The sequence below is a fragment of the Papio anubis genome, chromosome 4 (genome assembly GCF_008728515.1).
Source record: "Papio anubis isolate 15944 chromosome 4, Panubis1.0, whole genome shotgun sequence".
NCBI classification, from domain to species: domain Eukaryota; kingdom Metazoa; phylum Chordata; class Mammalia; order Primates; family Cercopithecidae; genus Papio; species Papio anubis.
The window spans coordinates 76,812,851-76,831,911 of NC_044979.1; the positions used below are offsets into that span (position 1 = coordinate 76,812,851).

Below are 19,061 nucleotides of genomic sequence, written 5' to 3' on the forward strand. Positions count from 1 at the left end.
AGCCTGTTTGGTGGTCTCTTCACACGGATGCGTGAGACAAAAACAAAAAGTGAGTTTGGGTGCAATGGTTCACGCCTGCAATTCCAGCACTTTGGAAGGCCAAGGCAAGAGGGTGGCTTGAGGCCAGGAGTTCAAGAGTAGCCTGCTCAACATAGTGAGACCCCCCCCCCCCGCGCCATCTCTGGTCTCACACACATACACACATGCACAAATTAAATTTTATCTAAATATTTAAAAATTGTTTTAAAAGTGAAATATTTACATGGATTATGTGTATATTCATTTTGTAGAACTATAGATCTCATGGAACTGGGAACTCTTTACTCTTCCAGCAAAACATTTATTTAGCCACAAGTAAAAGAAGACCAGTGATTTAACCTGTACCCACAAAAAAGAAATAAGAAAATACTGCTAAGGCTGGGGCAGGGGTGGGAGAAAGAGATCTAAAAACGTAAAATTTTACTGAGAAGGATCACTAATTAGAATCAGAATAATTACTGTTTTAAAGCAGTTAAGAAAAGAGCACACTGAACCCAGGGAAGAACTAGATATGATTCAGAGTCGAACACACAGAACAGATGGTATCTGAGCTGATACTGATAGAATAACATTAATAAGGGCATTCACTGCCATTTATTCTCTCCTAACTGCAATGCGTTTTGTATAAGTTATTTGTACTCTTCACATCAACCATGGAAAATAATAATTATTCTTATCTTTTGACGTTAAGGAAGTGGGAAGTGGTGTAAGAAGATAAATTAACATGCCAACACCAAACAGCTCAAGTTCAATGACTCAGGAGTACCCATGTCTCCCCAAGAGGTTGCTCAGCAGGCAGACCGGGTAGAGAGAGCCCTTCGAAGAAGTGACAGTGAGACGTGAAACGTCTCAGTGTGTCTCTGAGAACAACAGAAACCAGTACGCAGACCAATTGGAAAAAGCCAAGGAAGAGGCAGGAATTTCCTCTTAAGAGAGCAAGAAAAATAAACAGAGCAGGACTGAGGGAAGCCATGGGAAATGGGCAGAATACCATGCATTAAGTGAGAAAAAACAACTTTTACTTTAGAATAGGAAAGGGGGAAGGAATGGTGGTGGTCTAGGTAAGCCTAGAAGAGGAGAAGGCAGCGGAGAAAAAATAAACAAGATGTATTAGGGTTCTCCAGAGGATCAGAACCAATAGGATACACATATATGTAAAAGGGAGTTTATTAGAGAGAATTGTCTCACACGATTACAAGGCAAAGTCCCACAATTAAACATGGATTATGTATATATTCATTTGGCTCAGTCCAAGTCGAAAAGCCTCAAAACCAGGGAAGCCAGCAGTGCAACCTTCAGTATGAGGCTGAGGGCATGACAGCCTCAGGGAAGCCGCTGTTGCAAGTCCTAGAGTCCAAAGGCGGAAGAACCTGGAGTCTGATGTCCAAAGGCAGGAGGAACGGAAGCAAGCTTACTGCACGGGAAGAAGAAAAAAAGAGGCTTCTAAGCCAGAAGCCTCAGCTAGCAAGGTTATCCCACCTTCTTCAGCCTGCTTTGTTCTAGCTGCTCTGGCAGCTGACTGGCTGGTGCCCAGCCACCTTGAGGGTAGGTCTTCCTTCCCAGTCCACCAACTCAAATGTCAGTCTCCTCTGGCAACACCCTCACAAACACACTCAGGAACAATACTCTAGGCAGCTCTCAATCCAATCAAGTTGATGCCTAATGTTAACCAACATACAAGATTTATAAGCTAAGTATGTCGATGATGATAAATAAGTGCTGTGGAGAAAAGCAGAGCAGAGAGGGGAAAAGGAATGCAGAGAAGGGTTTACAAGTTTTAGGAGAGTTCATACTTATAGGCCCCTGTTTTCCATAAAAAGCAGGAGGCTCATCTTCTGCAGGTACTGAAGGGTTTGGGATGGTGTGAGGGTGGACTTGAAAATAACAGACAAATATCAGAGTTAATGAGGGGAAAAAGAAAAGATGGATGGGCATCATGGTGGTCCAGTAAAGGAGGAAAACCAAGCATGAATGTGGACTGGCGCCGTCAGAGAGGGCAGAGCCTCCAATAACTTGGGGCAGTCTGAGAGCCAGAGTCAAGACGTCGGGGAAATGGGCCAGGTTCTGTGTTTGGCACAGTGTGTGTGGAAGAAGGATAAGAGGGCTCGGGAGGACAGGTACAGTGAGTGTGCCTCCACAGGGATGCACTTTTGGTATGTTCTATTATTGCTCAAAAATACGCAGTGCTCTTCCCTGGGAGAGGATTATGCTATATCTAGCCCATTGATGTCAGCATAGCCAGGTGACTTGCTATTGCCAATGAAACGTGAGCAGAAGTGACAGGTGTCACTTGTGAGCAGAAATTGTAAGAACCATGATGTAGCTCAACACCAACTGTTTTCCTCTGCCAGTATTCCAGGTAGGAGGAACTCCCCCAACCAAGGACCCAGAATGAAAATTATGTAGAGAAAGGTCACAACCTACCATGATCAATATGTAGCTGGAGTGTGCAAACAAACTTTTCTGGTTGTAAGTGTCTGAGACTTGGGATCATTTGTAACCGCAACATAACCCAATCTAAACTAGCTAATAGAGCTTGACTATTTTAAGCTGGAAGGGAAATAAGTAAAGCCGTAAGTGACCTAATTTTTTGAGAGCAGTAACAGGAGCTGATGATTAGAGTCTTGGTCGCAGGCTATGGGAGAGAAGTATGGGAGTGAAAGAGACAGATGAACTGGACATTTTCATGGGCGAGGAATGTATAATTTTACAGTGTTAAATAAAACAATGAATGTAAGATTTATCTAGCCCAGGTCCCTGAACACAATGTGTGTTAAATAAACAAAAGCTTTCTTCAAACAGAATTCCCCTAAGCATTTCCAGGTTGTGCCCTGTCCAGACGTAGATATGCCCTGTGCAGTCATAGATGCTGTTTATAGATTCTGAACTAGGAATCAGGAACCCTGGAGTAACAGGCCCCCAGAAAATCAGAGTCGAATTGTTAGTCCAAAAGCTTGACAAAATCCACCTTCATTGTCTTCCAACTGTATCTCTGACTTCCCTCTCCCTAGTTCATTACATCCCAGTAATATTGATCTCTTTGCTCTTCTTGAGCACGTTAAGGAGAGGTGAATGGGGTTTTCAGCTGCTGAAAGTTAGACTTGTGGCTAGAGACCAGACTAACCCCTTTTCCTTTGTGTGGAGGTTATGATTAGGATTGTCAGAGGAGAAAGTTAGGGCTTAATTTTTTCATTAAACTAATAATATATTTTGAGTATCCATTATGTTATGGGGCATGGAGCTTATTACATTCATGGTGCAGAGGAAGAGAGGAAGTTAACAGGACACATAAGTTACATATATAAATGAAGATAAGTGCTATGGAGAAAAACAGAGTAGAGGAAAAAATACCATAATGGGGCCCGGGCATTGCATTATGTAATATCATCCTATATAGTCTGCTATAGTCCAAATAGTCTGCTATCATTTGGTTTTCTCATTGGATAAGATGTTATGAACATCTCTCCGAGATGAAAAAAAACATTCTACACTGCTGTAGTGAAAGGTCCTCAGAAGGGAATCATTTTGTCATTCCTGAGGCTTGTTAGATATGACCAACCCATCCACTGCATCTCAGTCATAACTACTCTAAACAACACCCACCAAAGGGGGAAAGGACTTGCTGGAATCCAGCCATCAGTACATCCTTGCAGCAGCTGAAGACTTATTTCACTTTTACCCTAATTTGGCCATCATAACAGCACCCAGCCCAATATTCCAAAGCTTGACACCATAATGTTAAGGTTCTTACCACCATAATGGGGACCACTGTTTCCTAGGAGGTACCAAAGGGTTTCGGAGGTTGCAGATACAAATGATGCTCACTGCTATATCTGCAGTGCAGAAAGCTGAGAGCAAAAGTGGTTAGATACCAAAGCTGCCTCTATGATCTGGATGCTTCCTTTAAGAAACTGGCACCTGGTGTAGGCTGTATGCAGACTGGCCAGATCAATTGTGGGAGATCTTGAAATAACAATCATAGCTTCTGTTTATTGACAGTATTTTGGGTCACCTTTTCAAACTGATTTATTTTTGTCCACTGCTAAGTAACTGACTTAGAATCTGAACTCACAGGGTATGGCAGGGTCAACCCCACCCTCAGGAAATCCTTCAGACCAAGCGTGTCTCAGCCATCAGGCCCCAGCATAGACAGAAAAACATATCTCCCCACGGCATCTGGCTGTCGTCCAGAACATCTGATGACAGGACAAAGGTGAGGAAGACTGAGAGGAAATTATCAGAGCAAGCAAATAACAGTCTGAAATTCGGGCTTCTCTGTGAGGCTACCTCTGTCCATTTGTATCTCTGAACATAGTATATGGAGGAGTTGGTTTAGTAGTTGAATGGTGGCCCCCAAAATATATACATATGTCCCAGAACCTGTGAATGTGACTTTATTTGGAAAAAAGCATTTTTGCAGATGTAATTAAGTGAAGGACTTCAGGATGAGACCACGCTGGATTATTCAGGTGGGCCTTAAATCCAAGGACAACTGTTCTTAAAGAGACACACAGAAGGGAAACAGAGAAGGCCACATGAAGGCAAAGATTGGAGTCATGCAGTCACAAGCCAAGGAACCTCTGGAGCCACCAGAAGATGGAAAAGGCAAGGAAGGGATCTTCCCTAGATGCTTCTTAGGAAGTGTGGCTCTGCTGATACTCTAATGAGAGACTTCTGGTTTCCAGAACTTCAAGAAAATAAATTTCTGTTGTTTTAAGCCACTTGGTTTGTGGTAAAGCATTACAGCAGTCCTAGGAAACTAATATACTTGATGACTCTCTTTAGCTTGACCGCACCTTTGATGCCTACCACCAAGACAAGAAGAAGCCCAGGCAGCAGCACCACTGCCAATTCTAAATGCCTCTGCAATTGTCATGGCCTCCATTTCAGGTGCGCTCCCTGTCATATTTAAACTAAGGGATCTCTTGCACCTGCATCCTCCCAATGACCACCCAGGTTGGAGCAAACTACATAATCATTAAAGAGATTCTCCATCTTTATGGACTATTCAACCAATTATCCTCCAACCTTCCATTCCGATGGATGCCCCCACTTTGCAAGACACCATTCAAAACTATCTATGCAATTACCAGATGCCCTTCTGATACACCCCTCCAGACACCTTGGCTCTTTTACCTGCTCAGACTGTATAGAAATGGGCTACAGTGAATCAGTAAATTGCTGTTTTCCTCTTACAGAACAGCCATTTCCCTGAAAGTTATCATTTCCTCCTCCACCTTTTCTCGGGTCTCTGCTGTTTTTGACACAGTGCAGAGCCAAGCACAATGCCTGGCACGTAGAAGGCACCCAATAAATGCTTGCCAACTGAATAACTAGAGGCCAGGCAGCTTAGGAACACCCAGGAGGATATCCTAGAACCCACAAAAACTTCAGGGAGTGCTCTAAACACTTTCCCACTAGCACTGCTACCACTGGCCTCCTAATACATTTCACCACTCTCCTCAGCTTGACCCTATTTTTGATGCCTGCACCTAGTGACGGTGGCTATCCTGGCCTCCCCACAGTGGGCACATGGAGCTTGCTTCAGGCAAAGTCTTCCTGCCAAAGGGAGAGGAATTTATAAGGTGAACAAGCAAAACTTCAAGCACAACCTCTACCTTCTGGCTAGCATTCTGCCTCCTGCCTCTTTTCAGTTTTGGCCTCCCTGGTTCCATGCATTGTGTTCAGACACCCAGAACTCTTGTCTCTCAGTGTTTGGATCAGCTTCTCTACTTAATATTAGGCTCACAAGCTCTCATGCTGTGTTTTGGGAGTGTGATAGTAAGAAATATATACTTGGTCTTTGTCTTTGGTTTCCAACACAAAGCTTTAAAAAATAATAATAATTTTTAAGAGACAGGGTCTCGCCAGTGGCGTGATCATAGTTCGCTGCAGTCTTGAACTCCTGGGCCCAAGTAATCCTCCTGCCTCAGTATCCTGAGTAGCTGGAATGACAGGTACTTGCCACCATGCTGACTCCTGACAGAATTCTGAAACCCTTGGAATTTCCTGAGTGACAGGGGTGATAGGAGCATCTTTTGTTATCATAGCAAGCACCTTTCAACCATATCTGAGTTTATGCTAACAATGTGACTCTTGGAGGATAAGGACTGGTTGTCCTAGGAACCAATGAAGTGATTAGACGGTTGGAACTTTCTCCCCCACCCCTCGACCTCCTGGGAGGGGAGAGGGGCTGGAGATTGAGGTAATCAGCAATGGCCAATGATTTAATAAATCATGCCTATGTAATGAAAGCTTCATAAAACGCCTAAATGATGGGGATCAGAATGCTTCTGGATTGGTGAACACAGCCAGGGGCTGGGAGGGTGGTGCACCCAGAGAGGGCATGGAAGCTCTGTGTACCCCCATACGTTACACTATGCATCTTTTCTATTTGGCTGTTTCTGAGTCATATCCTTCAAGATAAATTGGTAATAGTAGGTAAAGTGCCTTCCTGAGTTCTGTGAGCTGTTCTAGCAAATTATCAAACATGAAGAGGGAGTCTTGGGAATCCCCAATTTGTAATCAATCAGTCAGAAGCATGGGAGGCCTGGGACGTGGGATTGGTTTCTGAAGTGAGGGCAGTCTTGTGGGACTGAGTCCTTAACCTGTGGAATTCACGCTTACTCCAGGTAGATGGTTAGAACTGAATTGAATTCTTGGACACCCAGTTGGAGTCTGGAGAGTTCAGGGAGAGAGGATCTGTGCTATGGTATCATACAGATCAAATATGGGAACCTCAGCTACATTACCTTCAAGTTATATGACCTTGAGCAAGTCCCCTCAGATTCTCAGTTTCTTCAATTGCCAAGTGGAAAAAAGGTAAGAACTATGTAGTCTTGTTTGGAGATTTAGGAATAATGTGAGGATTAGCAAACTGGCAGGGTAGTTGGAACACAATAAAATTTCAAAATACATCAGCTCCTGTTATCATTGGACTATATTCATGTTTGGCCTCCAAATTCATGGCATTTAATGAAGAAAGGAGTTCTTGCAGAACCCTGGGCAGCCTCGCTCACTCTTTCAGACCTGAAGAGGTGAACAGAATACTCCCAACTATTCCCAGATGTTTCTACAATTCTCTCTCACTGAACTGGGGATGGAAATAACAAAAGCCATTGGAAAATACTAGTTTGAAAATATTAACTTTCTTAGCACTTAATTTTATCTCTTGCAAATGTAACTTTCTAGTTTTACACAATATCAGCAGATGTAATTCAAAATGCCTTACCATAATACATCAGTCACACAACGTTGTGATGTACTATCACTGAATTGTACACTTTAAAATGGTGAACTTTATCTCAATTTAAAAAATTTGTTTAAATGTGGCTGATACAGGAGGTAAGAAGAAATTACTTAGGCAGATAGTGACGGTACGGACATAAGGTAAGGTTTTCCTTTTAATGAAAAGCAGCCCAAAATTATTTTCCTTTCTAACAAAGAGCAGCCTGTAAAATCAAGCTGCAGATGATGCTGGCAGTTGTGCCAATCAGAGCAGAGTTCATTTGCATAATAAGGTTATGTTGAGGTGGCCAGCCTTCCCCCGTCCCTGACTATGTAAACATCATACCTGATCAAAACCAATCTGTGAACCCTGTGTAAATTAGACACTGCCTCCTCAAGCCTGACTATAAAATCTGCCACTGGCTGGCCTTTCCCTCTCAGAAGTTCCCTCTCTCTCTAACTAGAGAGAGAGCTGTTTTCCTTTCTCTTTCTTTCTCTTTCTTTTGCCTATTAAACCTCCACTCCTAAACTCCTCATGTGTGTCCGTGTCCTAAATTTTCTTGGTATGAGATGATGAGCCCCAGTTATTTACCCCACATGATGTAGCTGCTGCACAGTGACTGATGTTGTCTCCAGGATCAGAATGTTGACCTGGAGTTCATTTTAAAAACAGGTTATTGAGATTCTGATTCTCTAGGTCAAGGTAGAACTTGGTCATCCATGCCTTGTAAAAACTCTCGTAGAGATTCAGATGAGCCAGAGTTGAGAACCATTGATTCATGATTTAAAATATCTCAAAATTGGGCAAACGATATGAATAGAGTAGAAATTGCACTTAAAAAAAGAAAAAGACTGTTGTTATCTGGCTAAGATGGTTGGATTCTGGGGGCATTCTTTTCTCTATCATTTCTATTATTTGAATTATGATAAAGTTTGGGTTTTCTTGTTGTTGTTTTGGGGGATTTTTGAGACAGAGTCTGACTCTTGTTTCCCAGGCTGGAGTGCAGTGGTGTGGATCCTGGCTCACAGCAGCCTCAACCTCCTGGGCTCAAGTAATTCTCTCACCTCAGCCTCCTGAGTAGCTGGGAATACAGCCACACACCACCAAGCCTGGCTTTTTTTTTTTTAAATTTAGTTTTTAGTAGAGATGGAGTTTTGCCATGTTGCCCATGCTGGGCTCATTAATACAGGGCAGATTACTCATGGGCTCAAGAAATCTGCCTGCCTTGGCCTCCCAAAGTGCTGGGATTATAGGCATGGGCCCCCATACCCAGCCTACGATAACGTTTGAGCAATGCATTTAACTATGTAAATTACACTTTTCTGTGGGTTTCTATTCATTTTGTTTTTAGCAAGAAGTATCTGTTCAGTGGTAAGGGCAAGCTTGGGAGCTATGAGGGGGGAAAACACAACATGGTCCCTATAGTACCCCCTGGATTCTCCTTAATCAGGAGAGGATGAGATGAGCTGGGGTAACATAGCAAGACCCCATCTCTACATTGAACCTCTTCCATTCAAAAGGGTCCCAACACCAAAAGCAATCCCAACAAAAGCAAGCTTTGATAAATGGGACCTAATTAAACTAAAGACCTCTGCACAGCAAAAGAAACTATCAACAGAGTAAACAGACAACCTACAGAATAGGAGAAAATATCAGCAAACTAGACATCCAACAAAGGTCTAATATCCAGAATGCATAATGAGCTCAAACAAATCAATGAGCAAAAAAACAGCCCCATTAAGAAATAGGCAAATAACATGAACAGATAATTTTTCAAAAGAAGACATTTATGTGGCCAATAAGCATATGAACAAATGCTCAACATCACTAATCATTAGAGAAATGCAAATCAAAACTACAATGAGATACCATCTCACACCAGTCACAATGGCTATTATTGTTATTATTATTATTATTTAGACAAAGTCTCACTCTGTCACCCAGGCTGGAGTGCAGTGGTGCTATCTCAGCTCACTGCAACCTCCACCTCCTGGGTTCAGGCAATTGTCATCCCTCAGCCTCCTAAGTAGCTGGGACTACAGGTGTGCGCCACCACACCTGGCTAATTTTTGTATTTTTAGTAGAGACGGAGTTTCGCCATGTTGGCCAGGCTGGTCTCGAACTACTGACCTCAAGTAACCTGCCCACCTCAGCCTCCCAAAGTGCTGGGATAACAGGCTTGTGTCCCGATGCCCAGCCACAATGGCTATTACTAAAAAGCCAGAAAACAACAGATGCTGGTGTGGCTACCCAGAAAACCGAATGCTTATACATTGTTGGTGGGAAGGTAAATTAGTTCAGCCACTGTGGAAAGCAGTTTGGTGATTTCTCAAAGAACTTATATCAGAATTACCATCTGACCCAGCAATCTCATTATTGGGTATATACCCAAAGGAATATAAATCATTCCACCGTAAAGACATAGGCACACCTATATTCATTGCAGCACTATTCACAAGAGCAAAGACATGGAATCCACCTAAATGTCCATCAATGATAGACTGTATAGAGATAATGTGGTACATATATACCATGGAATACTATACAGCCACAAAAATAATGAGATATGTCCTTTGTAGCAACATGGATCAACATAGATGTAGCCGGAGGTCATTATCCTAAGCAAACTAACACAGACAGGAACAGAAAACCAAGTACCCCATGTTCTCACTTGTAAGTGGAAGTTAAACGTTGAGTACATATGGATACAAAGAGGGGAACAATAGGCATTGGTGCCTACTTGAAGGTGGAGGGTGAGAGGAAGTTGAGAATTGAAAAACTATCTATCAGGTACTATGCTCATTACCTGGGTGATGAAATAATCTGTACACCAACCACCCCTCCATTGCAACATGCAATTTACCTATTTAACAAACCTGCACACGTGCCCCTGAACCTAAAATAAAAGTTTAAAAAATAAAGTAGTTGTGAAACTCATTAAAATAAAAAAAGGGTCCCCAAGCACAGCTCAGCATCCCTTTGTGTCCTGATGGGAGGTGGGCAGTGGGGATATGAACTTTCCGGGATGACTGAGGCTCGTCAGTGAAGCAGAGTGCTGCGAGGTCTGGAGGAGAGAGGCTATAGAGGAACAGTCAGGATGCAGCAGACAAAGCTCCAATGCTCGGTTGTCTCCAGCTTTCCCTTTGACTTCCTCCCCTCACACCACCCACCACCCACCCCACTTCCACCCCAACCCATCTTCCCCCCGACCTCCAAGTCTGCTTGTAACTGATATATGAATGTAGACTGCACAGTACCTCATTTCTGAAAGGGCTTGCTGCTTCCAGGAAGATTTCACCTAAGGCAAAATCTTACTAGATTTGCAAGCAAAGAACAAACAACCCCATTAAAAAGTGGGCAAATAACATGAACAATGACTTCAAAAACAGACATTGGTGCAGCCAACAAGCATGTGAAAAAATGTTCAACATCACCAACCATTAGAGAAATGCAAATCAAAACCACAATGAGATATCATCTCACACCGGTCAAAAGAGGTGGGGAGAAAGGGAATTGGGTGGCAGAAATAAAGGAAAGTATTAAAGCTACATCTGTGAGCCAGACAGAAAAAAAAGGACTGAATTTTAATGAAAGAAAATACGGTCTTACTAGGTTCTTCATTTCATAGGGTAGGAGAAGGAACCTCATCTCTGGCTATTTGGAGTTTGCCCAGTTTGCCGTTATGTAAAAGAAGATGCTTCTGGATTTGTTTGTATTTCTTTGAGGGATATAATTACTACTTGTTATTATCCTCCTCTACATTTCATTTCTCCCTCCTCCTTTTGATTGTAAACTCTGACTTTTCAGATCAACTCAAACACTGCCTGAGTTGTTACCACATAAATACCTGTTGAATTACTAAGTGATGAGTTGAAGTGGAAAATGTAAGAAATGTAGAATATTCTCCTTTTACTATAAAAGATTTGATGAAGCTTTTCTTGTGGTTCCCAGGAAAATACATTCTTTTTTCCTGAAGCTTCCACAGCTGATGTCCCAGCTTTTAAGACTAAAAACTGAGTTGAGGTATGAGTCTACTACTAGGCTGTGAGGTCCTACTGGCTCCTTCAAGCCATGTTAACAATGGCAGGTTAGGAGGCTAGAATATTGAGGTCTAGTCCCAGATGCATATAGTAGTATATTACTATACTGTATATTCAGGCTTCACCGGAATGCTTCTTTTTGAAGTTAATAAGACACCACAGGGAATTTTTAATTACTTTAATTGAGCTTTTTAGAATGTGGAATTTATTCCATTCCAGTTTCGAAAAGACTCTAGTGTCAGTATCCCCATCTTCCCCTACACCAATTACCTATTTCCACTCTGTCACTCATACATTACCAAAGTTTTTTATGCAGAATTAACACGACCTAGCCACAAGGTCCACAGCCAGAAAACAGATATGTCAAAGAGTATTAGTTAAAATGAAAACTTTTACATAAAAATAATCAAATCGGTATATAGTTATGCATGAGTATCTTTTTTAATGTCAAAAAAATTGAGCAGACTCATATGACAATCGTTGTGCATTTAGTTACCCATTAAGAAAAAAATGAGTGATTTTTTTTCCTTTTTTTTGAGACAGGGTCTTGCTCTGTCACCCAGGGTGGAGTGCAGTGGCATGATCTTGGCTCACTGCAGCCTTGACATCCCAGGCTCAGGTGATCCTCCCAACTCAGCTTCCCCAGTAGGTGGGACTATAGCCCTGTGCCACCATGCCCAGCTAATTTTTTGTATTTTTTAAGAGACGGGGTTTTGTCGTGTTGCCCAGGCTGGTCTCGAACTCCTGGGTTCAAGCAATCTTCCTACCTTAGTCTTTCAAAGTTCTGGGATTCCAGGTGTGGGCCACCACACCAGGTGGGATAATTTATTTTTAATTTAGTGAATGTATTTAAAATTTAGTAAAGATTTTGAAACTTGTTTTCTTCAGCCAAAGAAGTATCTACATATATCTTAAAATATAATTATTCATATATGTTCATGATATGACTGACAGGCAAGGAAGGCAAGGCCATTTATATCTATAAATCCTCTAAGAACACAAACTCTCTAAGAACACAAATGACTCTGTACGTGACAAGGGCCATGGGAGATTTTTAGGTGGAGTGGAATGATGAGATTGATTTTTTGAAAAGCTAACCTTGACAGCTGTAGGGAAAACCAACTGCAGTTGGGAACCCAGCAGCTCAGAGATCAATTAGGAAGCAGAGGAGAATGCCAGCTGTGCTGGGATGTAGAGACACCTCTGTGGTGACTTGGAGACCAGCGGAAATGATGATGGAGAGAGAAAATCCAACATGTTCTTAAGGGATGGTCTAAAGGAGAAACCTTGATAATAAATATCAGAGAAGGAGGTGTTGAAATAGGGACAACTGGAGGGTAGAAAAGGGGTTGAAATGAGGGACAAGTAATATGAATTTAGTTTAATACCTACTAAGGCAGAAGTGCCTGAGCTACATCCAGTAGGTAGTTGGATGTCACAGTCTAAAATGAAGGAGATCTGAGTTAGAGGTTTAGAAGATAATGAAATAAAGTAGTTATGTAACAACAGCTTCAAAGTCAAATAGACAATGAGTTCAATCAAAGTTCTGCCATGGGATTAGACGAAATTTGGGGCCTTACTGAGCATACCCTTCTTCATTTTAGAATGAAGATGGTAATTCTCAGAAGAGTATTTGGTATGATTTGGGGAGACAAGGCAGGTACAAAAGTTAGCAAAGTGCCTGGCATGAGTACTATAGTAAATGCTCAGTAAATGTTAGATGCTGTTACTATTACATAGGTTATTGAGTCATGAATAAAGTAGGAATTGAAGCCAGGATGGAAGCTGATAACCCTGAAGTATGTGAGACAGGAGAATCAAAGACAGGACCTTGGGGATGCCAACCCAGGAGGGACAGGCAGAGCTGGAGCAGGCAAAACAGACTAAGCACACACAGGGATGGGGGAAGGAGAATCAGAATTGCGTGATAACCTGGAAGCCAGTGAAAGAAAGAGTTGCAATGAGTAGGAGGATGGTCAGAATCATATTTAGCAGATAAGCAGCAGAAAATTAACCATTAGATCTGTCAATGAGGATGTCTTTCTTGACCTGAACAAAGAGCAATTTGAAGAAAGATAGGGTAGAGGCAGTGCACAGATACAGCATTCAGCTTTCCTATCAGTCTGAAAGCTTAATTATTAAAATAGCCATATAATTCTAAAAGAGTGAATATGATCTAGCTAAAAAACCAGGCAGGGACTAATCACTAATATTAACACAGCTGAAGTGGATCTCCTCAGGAACATTCCCCTCAGTGTGTGATCATGCTAGTATTTCTCCCATCTTAAAAAAGTAAAAACAAAACCAAACAACACAATAACAAAAAAAAAATATATCTTAACTTTACAACTCTGCAGCTCTACTTTCTCTATTCTACTTCTGCTCCATTTCTCTCTTTACCTTCACAGCAAAATGCTTCCAGTGCTTGGTCTAAATTCCCCATTTCCAATTTTTGAATATTCTCTCTTACACCTACTCCAAAATGGCTTCTCTCTGACATTCCAGCAAAACTCTTGTCAGAGTCACCAAGGACTTCCACACTGAAAAATCCAATGGCTAATTCTCAGTCCTCATCTTGGTTGCCTGATTAGCAACATTTGATACAGCTAATCACCTCTTTTCTTTAAATATTTGATTCATTTAGTTTCCAGAATGCACATTCTCTTGACTTTCCTCTTTTTTCATCAAGGCCACTCTCTGAGCCTCCTTTCCTTGTTCCCTTTTATCATCCTGACCTCTTAATATCGAAGAACCCTAGGCTCAGTCCTTAGACTTCTCCAATATATGTTTCAAATCTACACTTCTCACTCAACAATCTAATCCAGTCTTGTGACAAAAAAAAAATTATATGCTGGTAACTCCTAAATTTGTATTTTAAGCCTAGAACTTTCCAGAAACTCCAAACTACTACATCCATCTTCATTTTAAGATTTTTATTTGAAACCCCTTTTTTTAAAACTGTGCGTTTAAAAAATAAATATCAACAAAAGCAATACATCATCTCTTTTAATTTTTATTTTAGGTTTGAGGGTACATGTGAAGGTTTGTTACATGGATAAACACATGTTGTACATATTATTACATCATCATGGTATTAAGCTCAGAATCCAATAGTTATCTTTTCTGCTCCTCTCCCTCCTCCCACCCTGCCCCTTCAAGTAAACTCCAGGGTCTGTTGTTTCCTTCTTTGTGTTCATAAGTTCTTATCATTTAGCTCCCCCTTATAGGTGAGAACATGCGGTATTTGGTTTTCTGTTCCTGTGATAGTTTTCTATAGATGATAGCCTCCAGCTCCATCCATATTCCCACAAGAGACATGATCTCATTCTTTTTTAATGGTTGCATAGTATTCCATGGTGTATATGTACCACATTTTCTTTATCCAGTCTGTCGTTGATGGGCAGTTAGGTTGATTTCATGTCTTTGCTATTGTGAATAGTGCTGCAATGAACATTCCCATTCACATGTCTTTATGGTAGACTGTTTTATATTCCTCTGGGTATACACCCAGTAATGGGATTGTTGGGTCGAATTGTAATTCTGCTTTTAGCTCTCTGAGGAATCACCGTACTGCTTTCCACAATAGTTGAACTAATTTACTCTCCCACCAACAGTGTGTAAAGACTCCCTTTTCTCTGCAACCTCACCAGCATCTGTTATTTTTTTTCTTTTTAGTACCAACCATTCTGACTGGGGTGGGATGGTATCTCATTGTGGTTTTGATTTGCATTTCTCTAATGATCAGTGATATTGAGCTTTTTTTCATATGTTCATTGGCCACATGTATGTCTTCTTTTGAAAATTGACTGTTCATGTCCTTTGCCCCCACTTTTTAAGGTGGTTGCTTTTTTTTTTTTTTTTTGAGATGGAGTTTCACTCTTGTTGCCCAGGTTGGAGTGCAATGGCCCAATCTTGGCTCACTGCAACCTCTGCCTCCTGGGTTCAAGCGATTCTCCTGCCTCATCCTCCCAAGTAGCTGGGATTACAGGCATGCACCACCACACCCAGCTAATTTTTTGTAGTTTTAGTAGATAAGGGGTTTCTCCATGTTGGTCAGGCTGGTCTTGAACTCCTGACCTCAGGTGATCCGCCCACCTCGGCGTCCCAAAGTGCTGGGATTACAGGCATGAGCCACCGCGCCCAACCTTGTTTTTCTCTTATAAATGTCAGTTCCTTATAGATGCTGGATATTTGATCTATGTTGAATACATAGTTGGCAAATATTTTCTCTCATTCTGTAGGTTATTTACTTACTCTGTTGATAGTTCCTTTCACTGTGCAGAAGCTCTTAAGTTTAATTAGATCTCATTTGTAATTTTTTACTTTTGTTGTGTTTGCTTTTGGTGTTTTGTCATGAAATCTTTGCCCATTACTAGATCCAGGATGGTATTGCCTAGGTTGCCTTCCAAGGGTTTTTATAGTTTTGGGTTTTACATTTAAGTCCTTAATCCATCTTTTTAAATATTTATTTATTCTCCAACTTTTCTTTTAAGTTCAAGGGTACACGTACAGGACGTGCAGGTTTGTTACATAGGTAAATGTGTGCCATGTGGTTAATTGTACAGATCATACCATTACTTAGGTATTAAGCCCAGCATCCATAAACAATTCTTCCTGATGTTCTCCCTGCCCCTGCACTGTCAACAGGCCCTACTGTGTTGTTCCTTGCCATGTGTTCATGTATTCTTATCATTCAGCTCCCACTTATAAGTGAGAACATGTGGCCTTTGGTTTTCTGTTCCTGTGTTAGTTTGCTGTGGATAATGGTTTCCAGATCCATCCATATCCCTGCAAAGGACATGATCTCATTCCTTTTTACGACTGCGTAGTATTCCATGGTGTATATGTACAACATTTTCTTTATCCAGTCTGTCGTTGATGGACATTTAGATTGATTCCATGTCTTTGCTATTGTGAATGCTGCAATAAACATACACGTGCATGTATCTTTATAGTAGAATGATTTATATTCCTTTGGTTATATACCCAGTAATGGGATTGCTGGGTCAAATGGTATCTCTGCCTCCAGGTCTTTCAGGAATTGTCACACTGTTTTTCATGGTTGAACTAATTTATACTCCAACAGGGTAAAAGTGTTCCTTTTTCTCTGCAACTTTGCCAGCATCTTATGTTTTTCAACTTTTTAGTAAAAGCCATTCTGACTGCAGTGAGATGGTACCTCACTGTGGTTTTGATGTGCATTTCTTTAATGATCAGTGATGTTGAGCTTTTTTTATATGTTCGTTGGCTGCATGCATGTCTTCTTTTGAGAAGTGTCTGTTCATGTCCTTTGCATGCTTTTTAATGGGGTTGTTTGTTTTTCTCTTGTAAATTTAAGTTCCTTGTAGATTCTAATATCAGACGTTTGTCAGACAGATAGATTGAAAAAATTTTCTCCCATTCTGTAGGTTGTCTCTTCACTCTGTTGATAGTTTCTTTTGCTGTGCAGAAACTCTTTAGTTTAAATAGATCCCATTTGTCAATTTTTGTTTTTGTTGCAATTGCTTTTGGTGTTTTCATCATAAAATCTTTGCCCATGCCTATGTCCTGAATGGTATCACCTAGATTTTCTCCTAGAGTTTTCAGTTGTTGGTTACACATTTAGGTCTTTAATTCATTTTGAGTTGATTTTTGTATATGGTGTAAGAAAGGGGTCCAGCTTCAATCTCCTGCGTATGACTAGCCACCTATGCAAGCACCGTTTATTGAATAGGAAGTCTTTTCCCTGTTGTTGTTTTTTTGTTTGTTTGTTTTGTCAGAAAAGCAATACATGTTAACCTTTTCAGGTATGTGAGGCCCATTCCCAACATGAAAATAGCAAACAAATTGCTTACTTGAGAAGTGTTGTAATTGGGTATCCACTGATAGAAAAACTCATAATGAAATGACCTACTATGACTTTTATTGCACTTTTAAGTTTGTATTTCATTTGCCATTCTATACATCTGAAAAATCATTTTCATAGATGTATCAGTTACCTTTTTTCCGATTTATAGACAATGAGACAGCAACATTCAGATTCACCAACTCCTTGCTATATAATTCCTAAACCATTCAGGATCCATGCCTCACAAGTTGAAAAACACAACTAGATTACCAATTAATGTGTATGTATCCCCAAATGTTTATGCTTTTGTAGTGAAGCCAACTATTTAAAATTTATTTTTAAATTAACATGTAGTCCAGATGACTGATTCCTTGTTTCTCTTCATTTCGGAACATTACTCTAGGAATTCTACTTTCAAACATTAAAATTCAAAATGGGAAAAACAGAAATCATTTATTTATCCCTCCGTTTCCCTATCTGTGTTCTCTCATGATTTCCTGAAGTATCACCTGTATCTACTCAAATCCGAACTATAGTTCAAAAGGCGAAATACCTGAGGTAAAATTCAAGAATGGCCAGTGTGCCATTAAACTGCCATGATGCTTTCACTTTATGATATTTTGACCAAATATTGAACCTCTTTCTGCCTCATTTTCCTTGTGGAAAATAATAAAAGCATTATTAACATGGTCACCCAAAGACACTTCTTAGAAAAACTAAAATGGCCTTAGCAGCAAGATGCAGGACACACTTAGAGTATGGAGAGACTAGAAATAAGGAGGCTGGTTAGGAGGTGACAGATGATGGCAGTACCGGTGGGGATCTCCAGACATCTCTGGGATGAATTTTATAGGAGTTGGAGCCAAAAGGATAAGAAGAGTGAGAGAGGAGAAGGGCTCTTGGATGACTCCTCAATGTCTATCTTTGTGTGAATGATGACATAATAACAATATAAGAACTACAAGGGGAGATTTGGGAGAATGTGGATTCAGTTTTGTTCAGGCTAAAATCAAAGTTCCTGGGAAGCATCCTGGTGATGTTCTAATAGAAAGCTGAATATAAAGATCCATGCATCAAACCATCTGCCAAGATTTTTATCATCTGAGAATCAGGAGGGACAAAGACTGTATTTAAAAGCATTTTTACTGATGTCTCTAATGTGCTCCAAATGTGTGAAGACCTGGTCTCAGGTTCAAGATGGAAATCTGGGTAGGCAATATGTTGGGTGGCATATGCCAAGTTTAAGGCAACCATTTTGTAATCAGATCTAAGATAAAATCCCAGGTCTTCCAAGTTGTGACTTGAACAAGACATGCCACTTTTTTGATCCTCATGCAAAACAGGGATGCTAAAAATAACCATTAGGTTATTGTAAAATTTTAAATCAATAAAATGTATAAAGAGATAAACAGTTCCTGGCACATAATAATTGTGCAGAAATGGCAGATTTTCAGGGTCATCAGCATATTTAAAGAGTAAAAACAATCATTCTGCAAGAGCAAAAGAAGTAGAAATTAAAGGGCAGGCCTTGGAGATGACAGTATTTTAGGAGTAAGGAGAGAATGATAAGTAAGGAAAGAATGATCAACCACATATACCATGAAAGTGTAAGCACAGGAGCCAGAGTAGATTCCCATAGAGTGGTGAACTAGAAGCAATGGAGGAAAGTGTTTCAATAGTTTTAGGATAGGCCAATAGCATCAAACTGGGACCAAGAAAGAATAAAACTAAAATTTTATCATTGGACTAGAAAATGAGGAATTTGTTGGAGACTGGACAAAAACCATTTCAATAGAACTGTGAATCTCGTGAGCCTTCCAGCTTGTACCCATAGGGACAGCACCTAAGTTTGATTTCTAAACAGTCCTGGGATCAGCCATTGGTTTCAGTTTCTGACTGACTGATGTTTTGTCTAAGGGCACCACAT

General features: G+C 40.7%; 1 pseudogene; it reads left to right on the forward strand.

Annotated features, from left to right (window-relative positions):
- Nucleotides 1-19,061, forward strand: part of LOC101022418 — a 59,414-nt pseudogene that overhangs the window by 1,599 nt on the left and 38,754 nt on the right.